Genomic DNA, 19,019 nt, shown 5'->3' with positions numbered 1-19,019 from the left:
CTCATTACCAGGTGTTTCCCTTTCCAGCATCAAAGTTGAGCATGGATAGTAAAAGTATGGCCAGACCAATTTGCTCTCATTTATTTTGAGCCATTGCCAGACTCAGAAAAAGAACAAAAGGAACAATATCCTTTTTATGTCTTTTTAAATTAAATGGTCTTCCATGAAATATCTTCATACTATTAAGTATGTTATAAAATGTTCTACACTGATGTAGGACCAAAATATCTCAGAGAACTCTGTGAGTTCAAGGCTAATGGAATGTGCCAAAAGGGCTACCATACAAGCAGAGAAACCACACTGGGAGGCTCAGAGAGTAATGGTGTAGGTCTCTCTGTCAGGAACAAAACAAGCCCAAATAACAACTGGAAATACTCTGTCAGTTATCTCCTTATGGTCCTCCCTAGCCACAGGTTAGAAAAATAAAAATGAAAGGAGTTTGAAGTAAGAAGAAAATATAAACCAGGAAGATTGTAAAGAAAAGCTTGATTCACTTCAAATTCATTGGATGAGCAATTGATCAAAGATGAACACCTACAGGGGCGCCTGGGTGGCTCAGTCGGTTAAGCATCTGACTTCGGCTCAAGTCATGATCTCATGGTTCGTGGGTTTGAGCCCCACATTGGGCTCTGTGCTGACGGCTCAGAGCCTGGAGCCTGTTTCGGATTCTGTGTCTCCCTCTCTCTCTGACCCTCTCCTGCTCATGCTATCTCTCTCTCTCTCTCAAAAATAAATAAAACATTAAAAAAAAGATGAACACCTACATAACACAGTTCATGTCACTGGATAGAATAAGAAAGAAAAAGATAAAAGAAGCATATGTCGAAGTGGGGTGGAATTAACGGGCAAAAAAGAGGAAAGCAAATAAAAATTTAAAAAGCAAAAGGAGAAAAGAAAGAAAATGAAAAAAATTAAGCTGACAGGAAGGAACATATGAAATGCAGCTGTGATGCTCATTTGCTCTTCTTTTAAAATGTAAATTACTTCTGATTTTGAAGTCAAGGTCTTGATATTTTCCTGTGGAAATATAGCCATGTACACTTTAAATAGTCTCTTCTACAAAAGAGAGAAAATTAGGAGAGATAATGTAGTTTTCCTGTAAGGAATTAAGAAATAGTCCAAAAAACCTAAAGCGTTTCGGGGTAAGTTGTCTGCAATAGACAACAGCTTTAAAAACCTCCAAATTTCCTAGCCTGATGCGGGCACAAAGAGAGTCTGGGACTTGGTTGCCTGGCAACCGCGCTCTTCACAGGCAGCTGGAGTAAAAGGAACCGCCTGGTGCCAAATGGCCTTTCACCTGCTTCGTTAAAGGGAAATCAAAGTGGAAGTGTCACTTCGCAAAGGCCAAGAGCCCTTTGAGAAACCAAGGCTAGAGAAACCCTCCTCTGGCTTCATTTTGTTTGCGGAGTCATTTGATGGGGGTTTTCTAATGCCTCAGTAATCAGCGGTGCTTTCTCTCTCCTTGCCCCTCCTCTGGGTACCACCCTCCATAAAACAGGCAGTAAGCTTCGTGCTCTGATGGTGTATAGAAGGCAAAGCAATCGTTTTAAACATTTTGCTCTGAACTGATAGTTAAACTCTGAAAATTAGTAAAAAGGCTTGTAACTCTTTTAGTGATGACCTTTCGTGAACATCTCCCCAGTTCATTAGATGTGCTTTCTGAGAATACTGAGACTAATAAAGTTTATTCGTGATGAAAAGAGACTTAGAAATAGCTACACAAATATTCTGGTTTTACTTACACACCTGGTGACTGGATTTATTTTAGAAACTTACTTGGCTGGCTATTTTAGTGGAAATGTGAAAAGTGCCTGGAGGTGATTTCATATATAGAGTGTTCTTTCCAAAAGAATTCATAAAGCCCATTCCTAAAATGTATTCTCCTATACACCTTTGGTCTGTGAAAATTTTAGAATTTGCTAGAAAATACAGTTTTGTAATGGAAGCTTAATGAGTAACTTCCATTTAGTCCAACTGTCTTACAATCAAACAGTAAAATGTGAGTGGAAACTGGGCAGCTAGCTGTGTAGCCATCAGAAACAAAGCACTGAAGAAAGCAGTGAAATCCGGCACCCACTCCTGTCACTCAGCACCACACTGCTTTTCTAACTCTAGTAGCATAGACATAACTAATGTACACAGTTTGCATTTCGATTTTTTCTTCAGGTAACTTTTTTTTTAATTGGGGAAGANCACAGGACTTGAGCTCATGAACAATGAGATCATAACCTTAGCCGAAATCAATAACCCAGCACTTAACCAACTGAGCTGCCAAGGCACCCCCACGTAACTTCTCAATATAAAACCTAAAAGTATAATGGTAAGCTTTTCAGGTCATTCAAATTATATGTATTTATTTCAGCTTTATTCACTATGAGCATAAAGTATAATTACTTTTTATGCGTTTTATAGCACTTATTCACTCTTATTCCTTTATTTTATTGTACTTTACTAAAATAAGTTTTTTATGTTCAAAACTCTGTGTGTATGTGTGTATATATTCCATAATCCACCCCCCATTTCCACCCCCAGAGTTGAGATGGAAATGGATTTTTATTCTCCACATGACTTCTCAAGGCAGTCTTCTGTGATTGTCAGTAGCTATAGAATCACTCAGAAGACTTTGGTCAATGAAGGTGAAGAGGTGTCAAGCAGCTAAAAGGAAAAAGAGAACAGCTTATAAGCACTCCTAATACCTCTCCCAGAGGTCAAATCAATTATTAAAGACTGGGGTGAAAGAAGAAAGGAGTATAATTCTGCTCCAAGTTGAAGATACATCTGACCTGAAGTTTATGGCTTTCACCCTCTCAAGAGTGGCTACAAGAATATTAGCTGACATTATTACTCACCTAACCTTAAAAGTAAAAATTCCCAGAAACTTTATTATGTAATAAAATGTGAAATATTTGGTCAACTGGTGATTCTTAAGTAATTATATGTTCCAGTAGAAGATTATTTTCTCTTCCAGGATGGCTATAAAGTGTTTTTGTAATAATCAATTGTAGCTTTTCAAAAAGTCTTAATTTACACTGTTAAAATGGAAGACAACTTTGTTTTCCTTTATTTTAAAAACCTGGCACCATAAGTCCTTCACAGAAAATTTGGGGTAGAAGGTAAGACCCTGAGGCCATAAGTTAGCACATAAGTTATTAACCTTGGCTGTATGTTAGGATGACCTGGGGAACTTTTTAAAAATGTTGATTCCCTACTCACACATTTCTCTTCATCAAGGCTGTAATCTTTATTCCACATCTGAGTCAATTCTGTATGAAACAGCATTAATATGTGTCCATGAACTTCTAAGTTAATTTAGATTTAAAGTTTAAGAGGTGTCATTTTCTAGGAGATGGACTTCAGGAGACTAGTTACACTATTGCGGAAAAAAATGAGCACAGTGTTTAATGTTATTTATGCCTAATTGCTTGCCCGACATCTTTGTCTCTCTAGTCTTGTGCTCCTATAACCTTCCATTCTAATGCCTGTATCTTATTATTATTACTAAATTAATAATTAATAATTCATAATTAATAATATTATTAAGTTAATAATTAATATTAAAATTAATATTTATGTCCTAAAATATTAATGTCCTCTTTAAGAGGAAATTAATGCTAAAAAGTATTCTAAATTATATACAAGTGTAAGTAGTAAAATAAATGTTAGCTCTTGTTGATAGCATCCAGCCAGGTTACACTTGGGGGTGGGGAGCCATAGTGCCTATACTGTAACTGTACAACTCCAAGTACACACACAGTTTACTTTTAGAAAAAAAATAAGCTGAGCTCTTTTTTCCATAAAATCATATACCTATTTCCTTAATATGTAGTATTATTTTCTAATAGAATGTTTAGGGTGTGTGTAATATTATACCATCCCATGAAAGAATTAGAATGATCTAATTCTCTACTTCTAACATTACTGATGAAAAACTGATGTGTATACAAGAATTGGGATATAACTTATAATTTGCTACCACACATCATTTACAATAATCTGTAAATTTTCTCACTCTATGCTTAAGAATAGAATAAATTCTATGTTACATGTACTCCCCTAACTTATAGCTTCAAACGGAAAAGTTTGTGCTATTGCTACCTAGTAATGAGAGATACACTCGATTTTCATTTACTGAAGTTATATTTATTGGCAACAAACTGTCCTTCTGATCTTTGTCCTTGAGTCCTACAACTGTTAGCTTTCCTAGTTTCAACAAAGAAAAATCACTTCTGTCTATGTTAAGCAGAAGTAGGTCTTACTGGAAAGATGTAGGATATTAAGAGTTGTTAGGAAAACTGGAGATCAGACTCCAAAAACAGGCAGAAACCAAGCATACAGGCAGAAGAGCATCAGATGAGGTCACTTTGTAAAACCAGTCTGGTCAGAAAGCATCCATTAGCTCCACTGCCGGTACAACCATCAGATACTGGAGAAACCACTGGAAGCCATTGCAGTCATTGGTGTACAATGAATCTGGTACTATATTCTCAACTGTTCCTCCATCCTTGTATTTACTACTTTGGTGTCAATATCCCAAGCAGAAGCATCCTATCTGCTGAGCTAATATCACTTACCTTGTATGTCTACTGATAATATAAATCCCAGGAGTAGAGAAAAGGAAAGTTTGTCATCCTTTGGCTTCTGTACCGGGAGCTGGAGCTCTGGATCCAACGAAGATTCTAGGAATTAGATATTTCTTAAAATACAAAAGGGTTTTGGAAAATGGACAGCTGTAAAAGTGAGAGGCATGTTTTCATCACATTTCCCAATTACTACACATGTGAACAGAATCATATCTCTATGATAATGGAGGTTGAGAAAGATTCCATGATTATGAATTTGTAGAATCAACTTCAAATATGAAGCATTGACAAAATTTCCATTAGTTAATTTTGGATGACTGACTCTGGGATTAAGTACAAGTTTTTTGTTACTATTTTGATAACTATGGTCAGCACAGGTCATGAAAGCAGATACCTAGAGCCTTACACACAAGCAATAAATACAGTTACCAACATGGTATGATTTAATGGGTAAAAATTTTGATGGCTGAGAATTGGACATTATTTCTAATGAATAATGATAAATATACAACATTTGTTGATATCACAATATCACTATATTTGTGTGATGTGAGCAAAGCAGTGGTTAGATAAAATTTTGTAGTTTTAAGTGATTATATTAGAAAATAAGTAAGACTTGAAATTAGATACTTAAGAGTCCATGTTAGGAATCCAGTAAAATATGAGCAAACTAAAATGAAAGGAAGTAAGACAAAGAAAATAAAGAGGACTGTAAAATAGAAAACAAATTATTAAAAAAAACTGCAAATTGGTTCCTTGAAATTCCCATCAATCAAATTCATCTTTTTAACAGAACATAAAATGAGACAAAACCATCTCAAAAGATGCAGAAAATATTTTTACAAAAGTCAACACTCATTCATGATTTTTTCAAAATCATTCATAATATTAGTGATATTGATAAACAGAACTAATGAATAATAAAGGAAATACATAATAAGCACATAAAAAAGTGCTTAACATCATAAGTTACCAAGAAAATTAAATTTAAAATCATGATGATTTAACAGTATACATTCACTGGAATAAGCAAAATTTTAAAGACTGAACATAAAATTTGACAAGATTATAGAAAGACTGGAACGCTCACATATTGTGGTGAGAATGAAAAAAAGATAAAGTCACTGAGGAAAAGAGTTTGGCAGTTTCAATGTAAAGTGAAACACATTCTTACCACATGACCCAACAATTCCACTCCTATGTATTTAACTGTGAGAAATGAAAACATATGTCCACACAAAGACTTGTACACAATGTCCACAGCAGTCTTATTCATAATAGTCTTAACACTGGAAACAGCTCAATCGTTCATCAATAAAAGACGGGATAACCTGGTATTTTATATAATGATACACTACTGAGCAACAAATAGGTGTGAGGTACTGATATATGCAATAAAGTGTGAATCTCAAAAACATTTTACTTTTGGCCCCTGGGAGACTCAGTCAGATGCTCAAGCATTTGACTCTGGATTTCAGCTCAGGTCATATCTGGCATTTTGTGGGTCTGAGCTCCACACTGCCAGGAAGGAGCCTGCTTGGGACTCTCTCTCCTTCTCCTCCTCTAGCTCTGCCCCTCCCACCCTTCTATACACACACACATACACACACACACACACACACACACACACACACACACATTATTACATTTATGTGAAGTTTTTAAAAAGGCAAAAAGCAATCTGAGGTGAAGAAAATTAGAAGAGTGGTTTTCTAAGGGTTCATTAGCCAGGAAGAAGAATTAGAGAATTGTTTTTTTAAGGGATATGTTCTATATCTTGTTATGGATTGTGCTACATGGGTATATTATTTCTTTCAGACCTCATTGAATTGTATCTTTATGATTTATATATTTCAATTTATTCAATTTACCTCAAACAGAAAACTTAGCAAATATTAAACTCTAATTAGTAGGTTTGCTTTGTGGCTTATCAATTCTGAAATTCTGTTTTCTGTATTCTAGGTTTGAGTAAATGAATAAATATATTAAAGATAATTGGAGGAAGTTTTCTCACACACACACACAAACACACACTCACGTATATTTTCTATTCACTGAGAAGGCAGAGTAGTAAAGACACACCAGTAGCAATGGCATGCCTACTTTCCAGGTCTTGGTTTCTGAACTTATTTTCCACTATGTGGAACCAGAATTCCTAAGAGAACTAGATGATACCAGTGCTAAGACATGAAAAGTACAAGATAAACCTAGAACCTCTTATTGTGACAGAAAGTAAGGAAGTAAAGAATAAGGGAACGTGTCAAATGAACACAAGAGTCAACTCAAAAAGACTCCCACTGACCGAAACTGGGACTATTTGATCATTAAAATAAATACTGATAGTAACGGATTATAACCCGGTGAGTAAAATAAGAATCCACGACTTCATGCTGAAATAAATACATGGATGAGTAAACAAAAATAAATGCAAGAAAAAGGAAATGCACTTTTTATGGTAGAATGAAGACCAATAAATAATGATACAATGATGGGGTTAGAAAATCATGAGTGGACATCAAATCTAGTAGATAAAGTTTGATGAACAGGATATTTACATAGTCTCAAAATATCTCTTCACAAGTTACCTGTTAATTAGGAAGGAAAAATAGTGACTTTGCCACGCAAGACGGTAGACCTCACTTTACCTAAGTGATCAAAACTAATATTGCTATATTAATGCAGTTTGAATCATGTGCCCTGATTTGATTCACTAAGAAGGCTATAATAGCAGTTTAGTGGAATTCCACACAAAAATTCATAACCTGGGGCTCCTGGGTGGCTCAGTCAGTTAAGCATCTGACTTCAGCTTAGGACATGATCTCACCATTCCCAAGTTCGAGGCCCACGTCAGGCTCCGTGCTGACAGCTCAGAGCCGGAAGCCTGTTTCAGATTCTGTGTCTCCCTCTCTGTCTCTGCCCTTCCCTCACTTGTGTTCTGTCTCTTGTGAAAATAAATAAACATTTAAAAAATTTAAAAATGCATAACCTGAAACTAATAATGATGAAACATCATTAAGCTCAGGTTGAGGCATATTCTATAACTAATCTGTAAGCAACCCTTCAAAAATTAAGACCAAAAACATTAAGTATGGCTGATGATCTGTTGCAAATTAAAAGATACCAAAGAGACATACAAATTGCATAAATGTAAATCATGCTCCTGGTTTGGATCTTGACTAGGGAAAAAGTAAGGAAATGTCCTCATTTTGATAACTATGTTGTCAATAGGTAAGAGAAAGAACATGCTCTTAGGAAACACACAGTGAGTTACTTAGGGGTAAAATTTGTGATCTCTGTGATTTGCTTTCAAATGACTCAGAAAAAAAAGAACAATATGTAATTATATAAGAAGGGAAGCAAATGAGATAAAATATAAATAAGTGAATCTGGTTGTAGGTTATGTGGGTATTTCTAGTCCCTTGTGCTATTCTTGAAATATTTCTGTAAGTTTGAAAGTATATCAAAATAGAAAGTCACTAAATAAATAAATGTCAGGAACTTGCTCCTCCACTACCAATGCTCTCCCCCCATAAAAGCTGTTACATGGGAGACTGGTGAGTCAAAAAAGAATAGTACAAAATTCCAGTGTTTCTAGCTCCAGGGTCTTTGGAGGGTAGTTCCTAAACATAGGCTGGAAGAAAGCTCCTCTTTTGCCCTGCTAGGAAAAGTCCCTGAGGGTAATTCTTGCCTTTATCTTAAGTCTGGTTCTATTTTGTTGGATTGCAAGAATAGGACTAAGGAAGCAAGAATCAGACTAATTATTCTTTTGCCTTGGGAAAAAAATCTTTTATTGTCAGTGAAAGATTTTTGATGCATTTTTTATGAATGATAAAGAAAACTTTTTCTAAAGTAGCTAGATATTTGTAAGCCTACGGCTATGCTGAAAACTTGAAATGCACACAGCTGTTTGAGCACTGTCTGTCATTAACTGTGTGAGGTTTAAGCATTCTGTTTCATGAGATCAAGATTCTTTTTGTCTGAGGAAAGTAGGACTGAGTTTGCTGGGAGTGAGATCCCAGGACATTTGCATCCTTTTCCTTGCCAGACCATTTCTTTTGTTCATTTGTATCTTGCAGGCCAAAATCTTTATGTGATAAAGTACAGCAGCATATTTTTCACTCACTAATGAACCCTGATTAGAATTCAACACTTTTAGGTGATATTTATGACAAAGTCATGTTGGAAGGGATATGTATCTTTCAGATATGCCTTCAGGAACTCTGAAAAAATCCATAGTTAAAAATTATCCATTCTTGGGGTGCCTGGGTGGCTCAGTCGGTTAGGCGTCCGACTTCAGCTCAGGTCATGATCTCGTGGTCTGTGGTTTCGAGCCCCTCATCGGGCTCTGTGCTGACAGCTCAGAGCCTGGAGCCTGTGTCAGATTCTGTGTCTCGCTCACTCTCTGCCCCTCCCCAGCTCCTGCTCTGTCTCTCTGTCTCAAAAAATAAATATTAAAATTTTTTTTTTAAATTATCCATTCTTTTCCTAATTTGGAATAGTTATTGGAAGTGACATTTCCTGTCATTCAACTAGATATAAAACTGCTTAATATATAAACTTATCATCAGAACACATACACATAGCCTTGCCATTAGCTCAGATTAATACACAGTGGGACAAAAGATATTCCACTCTTATAGGTCTATTCACTTACTGTTGATTAAAATATTTTAAGATAAAGCATAGTTAATTCTCATTGGAATAAAAATTGGTATTGGACATCTTATAATTATATTATTCTTTATTATCTCTCTGATCCTTGGTTTCCTTATTTGTAAGATGAAAATTAGTAATATTAAATGAAATGACATATATAAAGTACTTAGGAGAATGTCTGGCACATAATGCTCAATAAATGGTATCTATATATATAAATTATTTTATATTAGACAGCGTCAAATTAAGACTACTATATTGAATATATGTTTATGAGCTCTGAGGTCAAGAAATTAGAGATCCCAGAAAAAGTTTAGCTAATAAAGAAAGCAGCAAAAACATATTGGTAGATAGAACTCCAGGCTAGTGGCATGTCTGGGAGGGGGTGATGAAAAATGGGCTAATTTCTACGACTTTGGAAACCCAGCAAGGCACAGGATTTGGAAACATTTGATACAGAAGAAGTCAGAAAATTATAGAGAAAAAAACAGATGTGGGGCAGGGGTGAAGGAGGGATACAAAAAGTTGAAAGTCTAGGCTCACCACCTTCAGTTTTCCCCTTCCATCTACATACACTGAATACAAGTGGTCAAGTACCCTATCCCCAGGAGCAGAAAGGTGTAGGGATAGAGGTTTAGTCACCGATATTGAATAGATGGAGATAAAAATCAATGGGATATGAGGCACATAGTAAAGGAAGGATGAGGTACATAATTGAACATAGGAGTAATTATTGACCCACTGTAAACATGACAGACTCATCCCAAGACCTCTGCCCCTCAATACACAGTTGATTAGAAACCAATGTCAGGTCTCATGTAGAAGAGTTGAGAATTTTTTTCTAGAGAAAGTAAAAAATTCCAGAGATTGACCTCCTTGCGTGGATATTTGAGGCTCGAGTGACTGACCAGGATTCAGACCAATTTCACAGAACTGAGGGATACTCATGGCAAGCACCAGAGATCACAGAGCATCCCATCAAAAATTGAAGGCCTTGTTGTTAAGTAGAAACGATCATCAAGGATCAGGAAACATGTGTGGAAAATCTCCAGAATATAAGAGAGAGACCAAGTAAGAAAACCATGAAAAGCAATCCAGAGGAGAGATAATGCATGAAATTCAAGAATATTTCAAAATTAAAACCAAACTGCAAATTAATACATCAGAGAGATAGATGTTTTTGTATCAATAAAATGGACGACTCTTAGAAGGAAGAACTAAAATAACATAGTTGAAACAAAAATTTCTACAGAAGCCTGTAGTAAATAAATTGTCAAGAAGTAAAATATGAGAGACAAGCTAAGAATTAAGAACATCAAATCAAGAGCTCAAATAACTAATTACTGTGAGTTTCATAAAGAGAATAGAAGGAAGTCATAGGGATAAAAATATTTTTTAAAAGCATACTTTTCTAAAACTAAAAAAATGTGTATTTCTAGATTAAAAGAATTCAAAAATGTACCAGCACAATTAATTTTTAAACTATCCAAAATAAGGCATATTCATGACATTTTAGAATACCATGTTAAAGAAAACACCCTAAATAATTAATAATAATGATAACAATTTAAAAAGAAATCACATCCAAAGAATGAGCATGAGAATTACATCAAGTTTTTCAACAACAGCACCTGATGATTCAGAAACAAAGAAATTTTCAAACTAGATTTTTTTTTCATTCAAGAGTAAGAGCAGAATAAAGATATTTTTATATATTCAAAGATTCAAAAAAGTATCCTTCCTTTCTTAGGTAGCTGTTGGAAAGGAGTGCAGAATGGAAGCATTAGTTCTACACAGGCATTAGTGTCAGAGTTTCTTTGGGAAATAAACTGTTTTCCTATAAATACTAACTCATCTGCGATCATAAGGGAGAAAAAGGTACTATTTATAAATGATTAATCAAGACAAAATTGTAAGCATACTATTTAAAATTACAAGGTAATCAATATAGACAATAATAATAAACTTACTATAAAGTAATAAACTTATATTGAAAGGAAAAGGAGGGTAGTATAAGTGAGATAAATTTTTATTTATCAGAAACAGTTAATACAATGTTTGAAATTGATACTCAAAAGTTGTTTCATAAACATATCTTCATATGCCTGTAATTGGAGTTTGGATCTATAATGACATGCCTGAAGAAACTGCCCTTCTTCTCATGGAAGCCGAGTCCTAAGAGAAGATGAGCAGATCAAGAGAGATTTTTTTAATTACATTAAGTCATCAGAAAGTGGACATTAGGTACCATGACTTAAGCACTGGGAACAAGTTGTGGTTCCAGGAGCACCAGAAACCTGAACTTGAAGTGGATACAAGGATCCCTGGTGAATTCATCTCAAGCAGGATATGGAAGAGAATACAGTCTGCCTAATGGTTGTACATATTTGTAAACAAAGCAGAACAATTAGAATAAATATTAAACAAACACTAACACTTAAAGCCTATAGCACTAAGTATGGTTCAACTCTAACCCTTGGGTACCCCAGCGGAGCATCAGCAGGAAAATCTCAGCCCCCTCTTTCTCTCCAGGAGGCACAGATCAGTAGCTAGAGCAAAGGATAGTAGAGACTCTGATCCTGATTACAGGCACCATTTCCATCCACACTGGAGCCAAATCTCTTTTGGAAAATCTGAGAGATATAAGAAGTGGGGTGTGCTAAGAACCTACCAGTCACTTTGATTAAGCTATTCATTCACTGGAAGCTGATACAAACTGCTAAAGCAAGTCTTCCTGGAAAAACTTCTAATTCAAAAGACCTAATGGGAATTTTTATATCTGAGATCTAAGATTATCGCTCACCATATACCTGAAACAGTTATCTCAGCAGTCCCTGATGGAATTGTGAGAATTCTCTGGACCCCAAGTTGGATGACAACTGTAGAAAACTCTTTGTGATTATCAGTTAAGCTCCAGATGTCTGCAGAAACATGTTTTTTCCTGAGTGACACACACTGCAAACTCCACGCTTTGTGAGTGAGTGGCACAAAGCCACTCAGTGGGACAGCTGCGGTGAGTGGCTTCAGATAGCACATCACGGTGTACTTTCTTCAGGTTAGGTTACACACCCCCTACTCAATTGTCCTGTAATAGCTGCATGAATCAGACGAAAAAGATAACTCTACAACTGAATATAAAACATAAAACATGATAGGGCAAGGAATATGAGGTATGTAATGTATGATTAATAAGTCTGAGTTCTGTTTCCTGTGACAGTATAAATATTTGCAAGTTTTTAAGCTAAGGAGACTATAGAGAGATCTACCATGAATATAATGGATTATTCTTCTCTAATTATAATCCCGTGGGTCTGTAGCAATCTGCGAGGAGCAGGGGATCTTATAATATGCTCCACTGTAAAAGCCAAGTTTTCCTCTGGTCATACTATGGTACCACCTTGTTTTTATATCATGTTCATGTTGTCCTTTTCCCTGTTTCCACTTTAAACGTTGACCTTTGAGAAAAAGTATGCTTTATGCTTCTTTCTCTCTTTATTCTCTTCCTCCCCCTCCTTCCTTTCCACTCTTTCTGATCCGTGTCTCTGGATGTTGATCCCTGTCTATATGCTGAGAGAACTCTTTTCCACTCCCCAACTCTTTCCCCCTTGCCTTCTATGTAGCTGGATTGTACAGCTGTTTCAGAATCTGGCTTTAGTATTTAATGGTGGTGTAACAAGTTATTCCAAATGGCTTAAATTAACAATAGCAATGATCCCACAGTCTTTGTAGGTCAGGAGTTCAGGCATGACGTAACTCCCAGGCTCAAGTGGGAAGGATGCTGGTTTTTTTAAAGCTCACCCGTGTAATTGACAAGACTCCATTCTTCGTAGCTCTTGGATCAAGGCCTTGGTCCCTCGCGAGGTGCTGGCCAGAAGGCCTCCCTTGGCTCTTGCTATGTGCATCGCTCCAGAGAATATCTCACAACCTTGCAACTTGCTCCATGCGAGTGAAACAAACTATAAAGCAAGAGACAGTGCCATAGGATGGAATTCATCGTCTTTGGTAATAAAATCACAGAAGTAATATCCAATTAATTTTGTTATATTCATCTCTTCAGATGCAAGTCGCTAGACCCATTCAAAGAGAAGGGATTATCCAAGGGTGTAAGTACCCAGAGGTGAGGATCACTGGAGGCCATTTCAGAGACTGCTTACCAGGCATGCTTAGAGTGAAGGGCAGGACAAGTATTTGCAGAGGCTGGAGGAGAGAGAAGGTTGGGAGCTATGTTAGAGCTGCCTACCATCTTGGCTGTATGGTTTGCCCAGTCCAGATCCACGTCTATCCTTTTCTCTTTCTTTGAATTCACCCTAGACTCTCACTTTGTCTTCACCATAAGGTTCCATACTCATTGAACCCTTGGTTTGAAACATTTGCCTTCACTGTCTAATTTTCTGTCCTTCCCAGTAGCAATAACTAACATTTATATGTTGGTATATGTATAGGTTATAAAGCATTTTACCTGAAAGGAACTGAATTTCAGAAAGAGATATAACCAAATGGCAGAAAAGCAGTGGCCAGAGAAGTAGAAATGTCCAGATAGTGAAGGATCATAGCAATGAATTGTTTCAAGCATTCGGTTGTCAGCTTTATGTTTTCTATTCAAAACTAGTTTCACCAAATCACCACCGTAGATCCAGGGTATTATTTGCAAACTGTGGAGTTTTATCATTTGGTTCTTTTGTAAGTTTAATAAATTTGATGTAGTTGATGTTCGATGACTATAATAATCACAGAGAGTCATAAATTTTAAATAGAAAAATATCACATTTACTTTGACTATAACCATAGAAACTGAATTAATATCAGTCCTCTTTGCTTATTAAGGTCAGGTTCTGACAGTGGTTGCCATGGTTGTGTTTGATGGCTTTCATTGACTGCATAACAATTAGAAACATTTTTCTGAAAACTAATTTTTTTGGTAACCTGGGACTGAAGTGAATTCAGGTCTAGCCACCTTTTGTACCTTGATTTGGCATTTCTTCCACAGTCATGGTCAGAGCAACATACAAAATCAATCAGCAGAAAATGCTTATTTACGTCATCTATGGATTTTCCAACAAATAGCTTATGAAAACACCTTTCTTGTGGATAATGACTAGAAGTGAAAAGTGGACTGATTCCCAGTAATTACAGTCTGGTGTTGCTTTAATCACCAGTAAGTAGTCTATCATTAAGAAACCTAACAGAAGCAGATCAGGATACAAATTGTGACTCAAATGAGGAAATAAATGGGAAAAAGACAAATTCTATCTTGTGTATTTTCCCCTCCATCACACCACACTGTATTGTATTTGGATGTCCTTTCATTTAAATAAAGGTATTTAAGTGACAGCTGATGAACAGTGTGTTTGTATTCCAGGAATGCTGTCTCGTAGATTTGGATTATATACAGATGAAAAGTAGCCCATATGGCTTTTGAACAAAATGAATGGCTGAAAGCCCTGAAAAATGCTGGTGGAAAGGTTGGCATACTAAAAGGTTAATTAAAATTTGACTCTGCAGGATGGATACTTTTATTTATAGAAACTTCGGCTGATTTTCAGCAGCCATGTTTTCTTCTAATTAAAATAATATGAAGAGCTAATAGCAATCAGCTTAAAGAACTGAATATTTTAGAGAAGGGATGATTCATAGGCTTTTCAATAACGATTTTACAGTAGGTGTCTCCACTAAAGAGCACATAAAACATTTGTATTCAGCCATTGTCTAGTTCAAATGTCAGGAAGTATTAAGTTGGAAAAAATGAGGAGTGAATTATTTAAAGTGGCCTAAAATAAGTCATTGATATTATCATGTAAATTTGATATTTCCCTAAAGGTTCTGGAATCATTCTCTGACATGGCATAACTTATAAATTCTGAGACAGTGGGCCATTAGAAGCATTATTTTTAAAAAATAGGAAGTCCCTTATACATTCACATATATAACAAATTAGTAAATAATAGTATTTAAGAGAAGTAAAAGTTTGCCATGGACACGTTATGTACACATTCAGACAAGTACGTAGATAGATAGATAGAGATTAGATAGATACAATAAAGATCATTTCATCATAATAACCTCCGTAGGATTAAGCATCCTTTCCCCCAAATCATTGAGAATGACTAAAGAAACATTAAAACCTGAAGTGGAAAGATAAAAAGCATGAATAAGTAACTATACATAAGAGAAGTAAAAAGTTTAGAAAAAAAAAAAAAAAGGAAAGGAGCACATCACAAATATACACTTCCCGTGTGACAGAAACAACCAATCCATCCCCCACTCTTCACCCTATTTCTCTTTTCCTCGTCTTCCTCAGTAATAAAATTCTTGAACTATATCACCTTTTACAATCAAGGCTCCATATCCCCACCTTCTATGAAGCTAAAGAGGACCAATTGCGTGACCCTGGCCAGCGGAATGTGAGTGGCAGTGGTGTCTGCATCTTCTGGAAGTGTCCATCTTCTCCTTTCCCCTTGCTGCTGACTGGAACGTTGATGTACATGCTCCAGACAGAGCAGCCTTGTAATGTAACAGTTGGTCTTGGGAATGCAATGCTTGCAAGACAGAAATAAAATAAAAGGAGACTGGGACTCCAATACTGTGGAGCATCAAACCAGTCCTGTATCGTTCTTCCTAACTTGTACTTTGAGAGAAAGCAATTTCTACCTTTTAAATCCACTATTGTTTTGTTTTCCTGTCACTTTAGGGTGGACCAAATCCTAACTAAATACACTCTAAGATGTGGATTTATTCTAGAGAAACAAATCAGGCAGTATCTCTACAATTTAAGATACACTACTAAACTTTAAAAACCCAAACATACGGTCTCAATGGAGAGACAGAAGTGCACCAGACCAGTTATTCTCAACTTCCATGTATATGAGAATCACCTGGAGAGCTTGTTAAAATACAGAAACCCCAAGACCCCAAAAGATCTGATTCAGTAGGTCAGGGTGGGGCTGAGAATTTACATTTCTAATAACCTCCCAAGTGATGCCAATGTTGCCTGATGGCAGAACACACACCCCGAGTGTCACTGCCCCAGAATATACCTCCACCTCCAACATATGCATATTCTGTACGTCCCACAGCATGCTACAACTGCTCCTTGCCCTAGCATCGGGATATTCTAATTTCTAAATGTCATGCAAAGCCACTTTTAACATCCTGGAATACCTTACCATTCACCTAACAAGTTCCATACCTCATTATTTTAAATTGATTATAGCCCATAAAATAAATAGTGAAATGACCATAATACAAAAATCATGGTCTTTATTCATTATATATGTAATGTATTTATTTCAAGTTCCACTTCAAAAATCAGATAAAATATAAACAATCAAATCATAAGGATTTTGGGAGGGGGGTGGGTAATATAATTACCTGATCATTTGTTTCTGAATCACCTAGGGCACTTATTAAAAATGGAGATTCTGGGCCCCATCCCACACATGCTTAGACTCCTGAAAGAGATTTTTCAGCATGACTGAGTATAAAACAGACAACCAGAATGACCTCCTTAATGCTGTAGGCAAAAAGCCTGAACCTCACTTGTAGTAACTGGAGGGTAAGACAGCAAGTATTGCCAAACAAAATCATCTAAAGAATGGAATCCTTCTTTTGAACACTGTGGTTGTAAGATCATTTTCTGGGGCACCTGGTGGCTCAATTTAAGTGTCCAAATCTTGATGTTGGCTCAGGTCATGATCTCATGACTCGGGGGACCCAACCCGAGTCAGGTTATACCCTGACAGTATGGGGCCTACTTGGAATTCTCTCTTTCCCTCTCCACCCCTCCTTGACTCATGAGTTTTCACATACTCTCTCCCTCTCTCTCTCAAAATAAATGAACATTAAAAAAAGAAAGATATCTTCCCACCCAAAGTCATGGCACGTATATGAAATCTATCGTTGTAGTCACAAAAGGCATTGTTCTTTTGTGACATAGGAGGCCTTCGGCAGAAGGCACTAGAAGAGATGTTCATATTGAGAAGAAAGCAAAGAAAGTTAGATCCCTATTTTTTCAGCATGGCACAGATCTAAGCAGTAGCAAATAGATAAGAAATAAGACATACAAATGGTCAACAGTTACATGAAAAGATGCTTAACATTACTAATCATCAGAGAAATGCAAATCATAACCACAACAATATATCATGTCACACTTGTTAGAATGGCTATTATCAAACAGACAAGACATAGCAAGGTGAAGTTGTGGAGAAAAGGGAACCACTGTGTACTGTTGGTGGAAATGTAAATTGGTACAGTCACTGTGGAAAACAGTAAGGAGAGTCCTCAAAGAATCAAATATAGAAATACCATATGATCCAACAATCCCAGCTCTGGGCATATATCCAAAGGAAATGAATCCATTATCTTGAAGATATACCAGTACTTTCCTGTTCACTTCAACATTATTCACAATAGGCAAGACATAGAAACAACCTAAGTGTCCATCAACAGAAGAATGGCTAAAGATAATATAATATATTATAAATATAATGGAATATAATTCAGCCTAAGAAATAAGGAAATCCTGCCACTGGCAACAATATGGATGAATCTAGAGGTCATTATGCTAAGTGAAATGAGCCAGGCAGAGATAGGCAAACACTACATGGTATCACTGATATGTGGAATCTTTTAAAAATAAATAAATAAATAAAAAGTCAAACTCATAGAAAGAGAGCAGCAAAATGCTTGCCAGGGGCTTGGGGGTAGAAGATGAATAAGGAGAAATTGGCAAAAAGGTACAAATCTCAGTTGCAAAACGAATAAGGTATGAGGATCCCATCTACAACACAATAAAAACACTACATTATATAACAGAAATTTGCTGAGAGAGTAGAACCTAAATGTTTCCACCAAAAACAAAAGTAAATATGTAAGGTAATGAAAATGTTAGTTAATTAATTAACTCCATAGCAGGGATCTTTTCACAATACATGCGTGTATCAACTCATCAAGTTATACACTTGATAGTGTATAACTATAACTTCATAGTCATGAAGATAAAGTCCAAATCCCCTAGCAGAGCAAAAAGCCTCTAGCACTCTCCCTGTTTCCTATGCCTCCACGTTCATCCCTCACCATTACCCCTCTCTCCCTTGGCACCACATCTAACTACTCTCAATCCCTGTCATGTGCCCCCATCCTCTCATCTCCAGCTTCTCCCTCTGCTTGGAAATCGCTCTTCACAGATCTCTACCCACCCACACTTCTCCTCCCTGGGTAACTTCCACTCAGTTGTCAGGACTCTGCTCAGATCACTCCTTGTTGGAAGTTTTGTCTGACACCCCACCATGGCTGGGTTCTTCTGTTACTCTTCTCTCTGAAGTCTCCTTTCTCTTTCTTTTCTCTTTCTTTCTTTCTTTCTTTCTTTCTTTCTTTCTTTCTTTCTTTCTTTCTTTCTTTCTTTCTTCCCTTCCTCCCTTCCTTTCCTTCTTTTTTCTCTCTCTCTTTTTGTCCTCACACTCCTCCCTCTCTCCTTCCCTTGCTCTTGCTCTTGATATACATACTAAGTGATTAAAATTTCTATTTCTTAGCCCAAAACTATAAACTTGTAACTCCCAGTAATGGAAAACATTTCTAGATTATAATTCATCTTTGATTACTTTTCACGCTCTGTTATGTGATTCAAAGGACTACCAAACAGTGGTGCTCTGAGGAAAACTAAGGAACAGAGAATAGTATTGTTCCCACAAGACACTAACAGGACTACACACACACACACACACACACACACACACACACACACACACACGTATATACCGGTTTGCGCAGACATCAGGAAGCAAC

The 19,019-nt window shown here is 36.4% G+C and overlaps 1 long non-coding RNA gene across 2 annotated transcripts in view; it reads right to left on the bottom strand.

Annotated features, from left to right (window-relative positions):
* LOC144240380 (uncharacterized) overlaps nucleotides 1-19,019 on the bottom strand; it is a 145,532-nt gene that overhangs the window by 100,551 nt on the left and 25,962 nt on the right. Inside the window, exons 1-2 of one of the 2 annotated variants that reach the window (XR_013337697.1) lie at nucleotides 13,035-13,186; nucleotides 4,572-4,676 (exon numbers count right to left, since the gene is read on the bottom strand). This is a non-coding gene — a long non-coding RNA (uncharacterized LOC144240380). Of the gene's footprint in view, nucleotides 1-4,571; nucleotides 4,677-13,034; nucleotides 13,187-19,019 lie in introns of those variants that run through there. The other variant, XR_013337698.1, reaches the window with a different exon arrangement.

Source organism: Crocuta crocuta, unplaced genomic scaffold (genome assembly GCF_008692635.1).
Source record: "Crocuta crocuta isolate KB4526 unplaced genomic scaffold, BGI_CrCroc_1.0 scaffold247, whole genome shotgun sequence".
NCBI lineage: Eukaryota > Metazoa > Chordata > Mammalia > Carnivora > Hyaenidae > Crocuta > Crocuta crocuta.
This window is presented reverse-complemented; position numbering and strand designations above follow the sequence as displayed.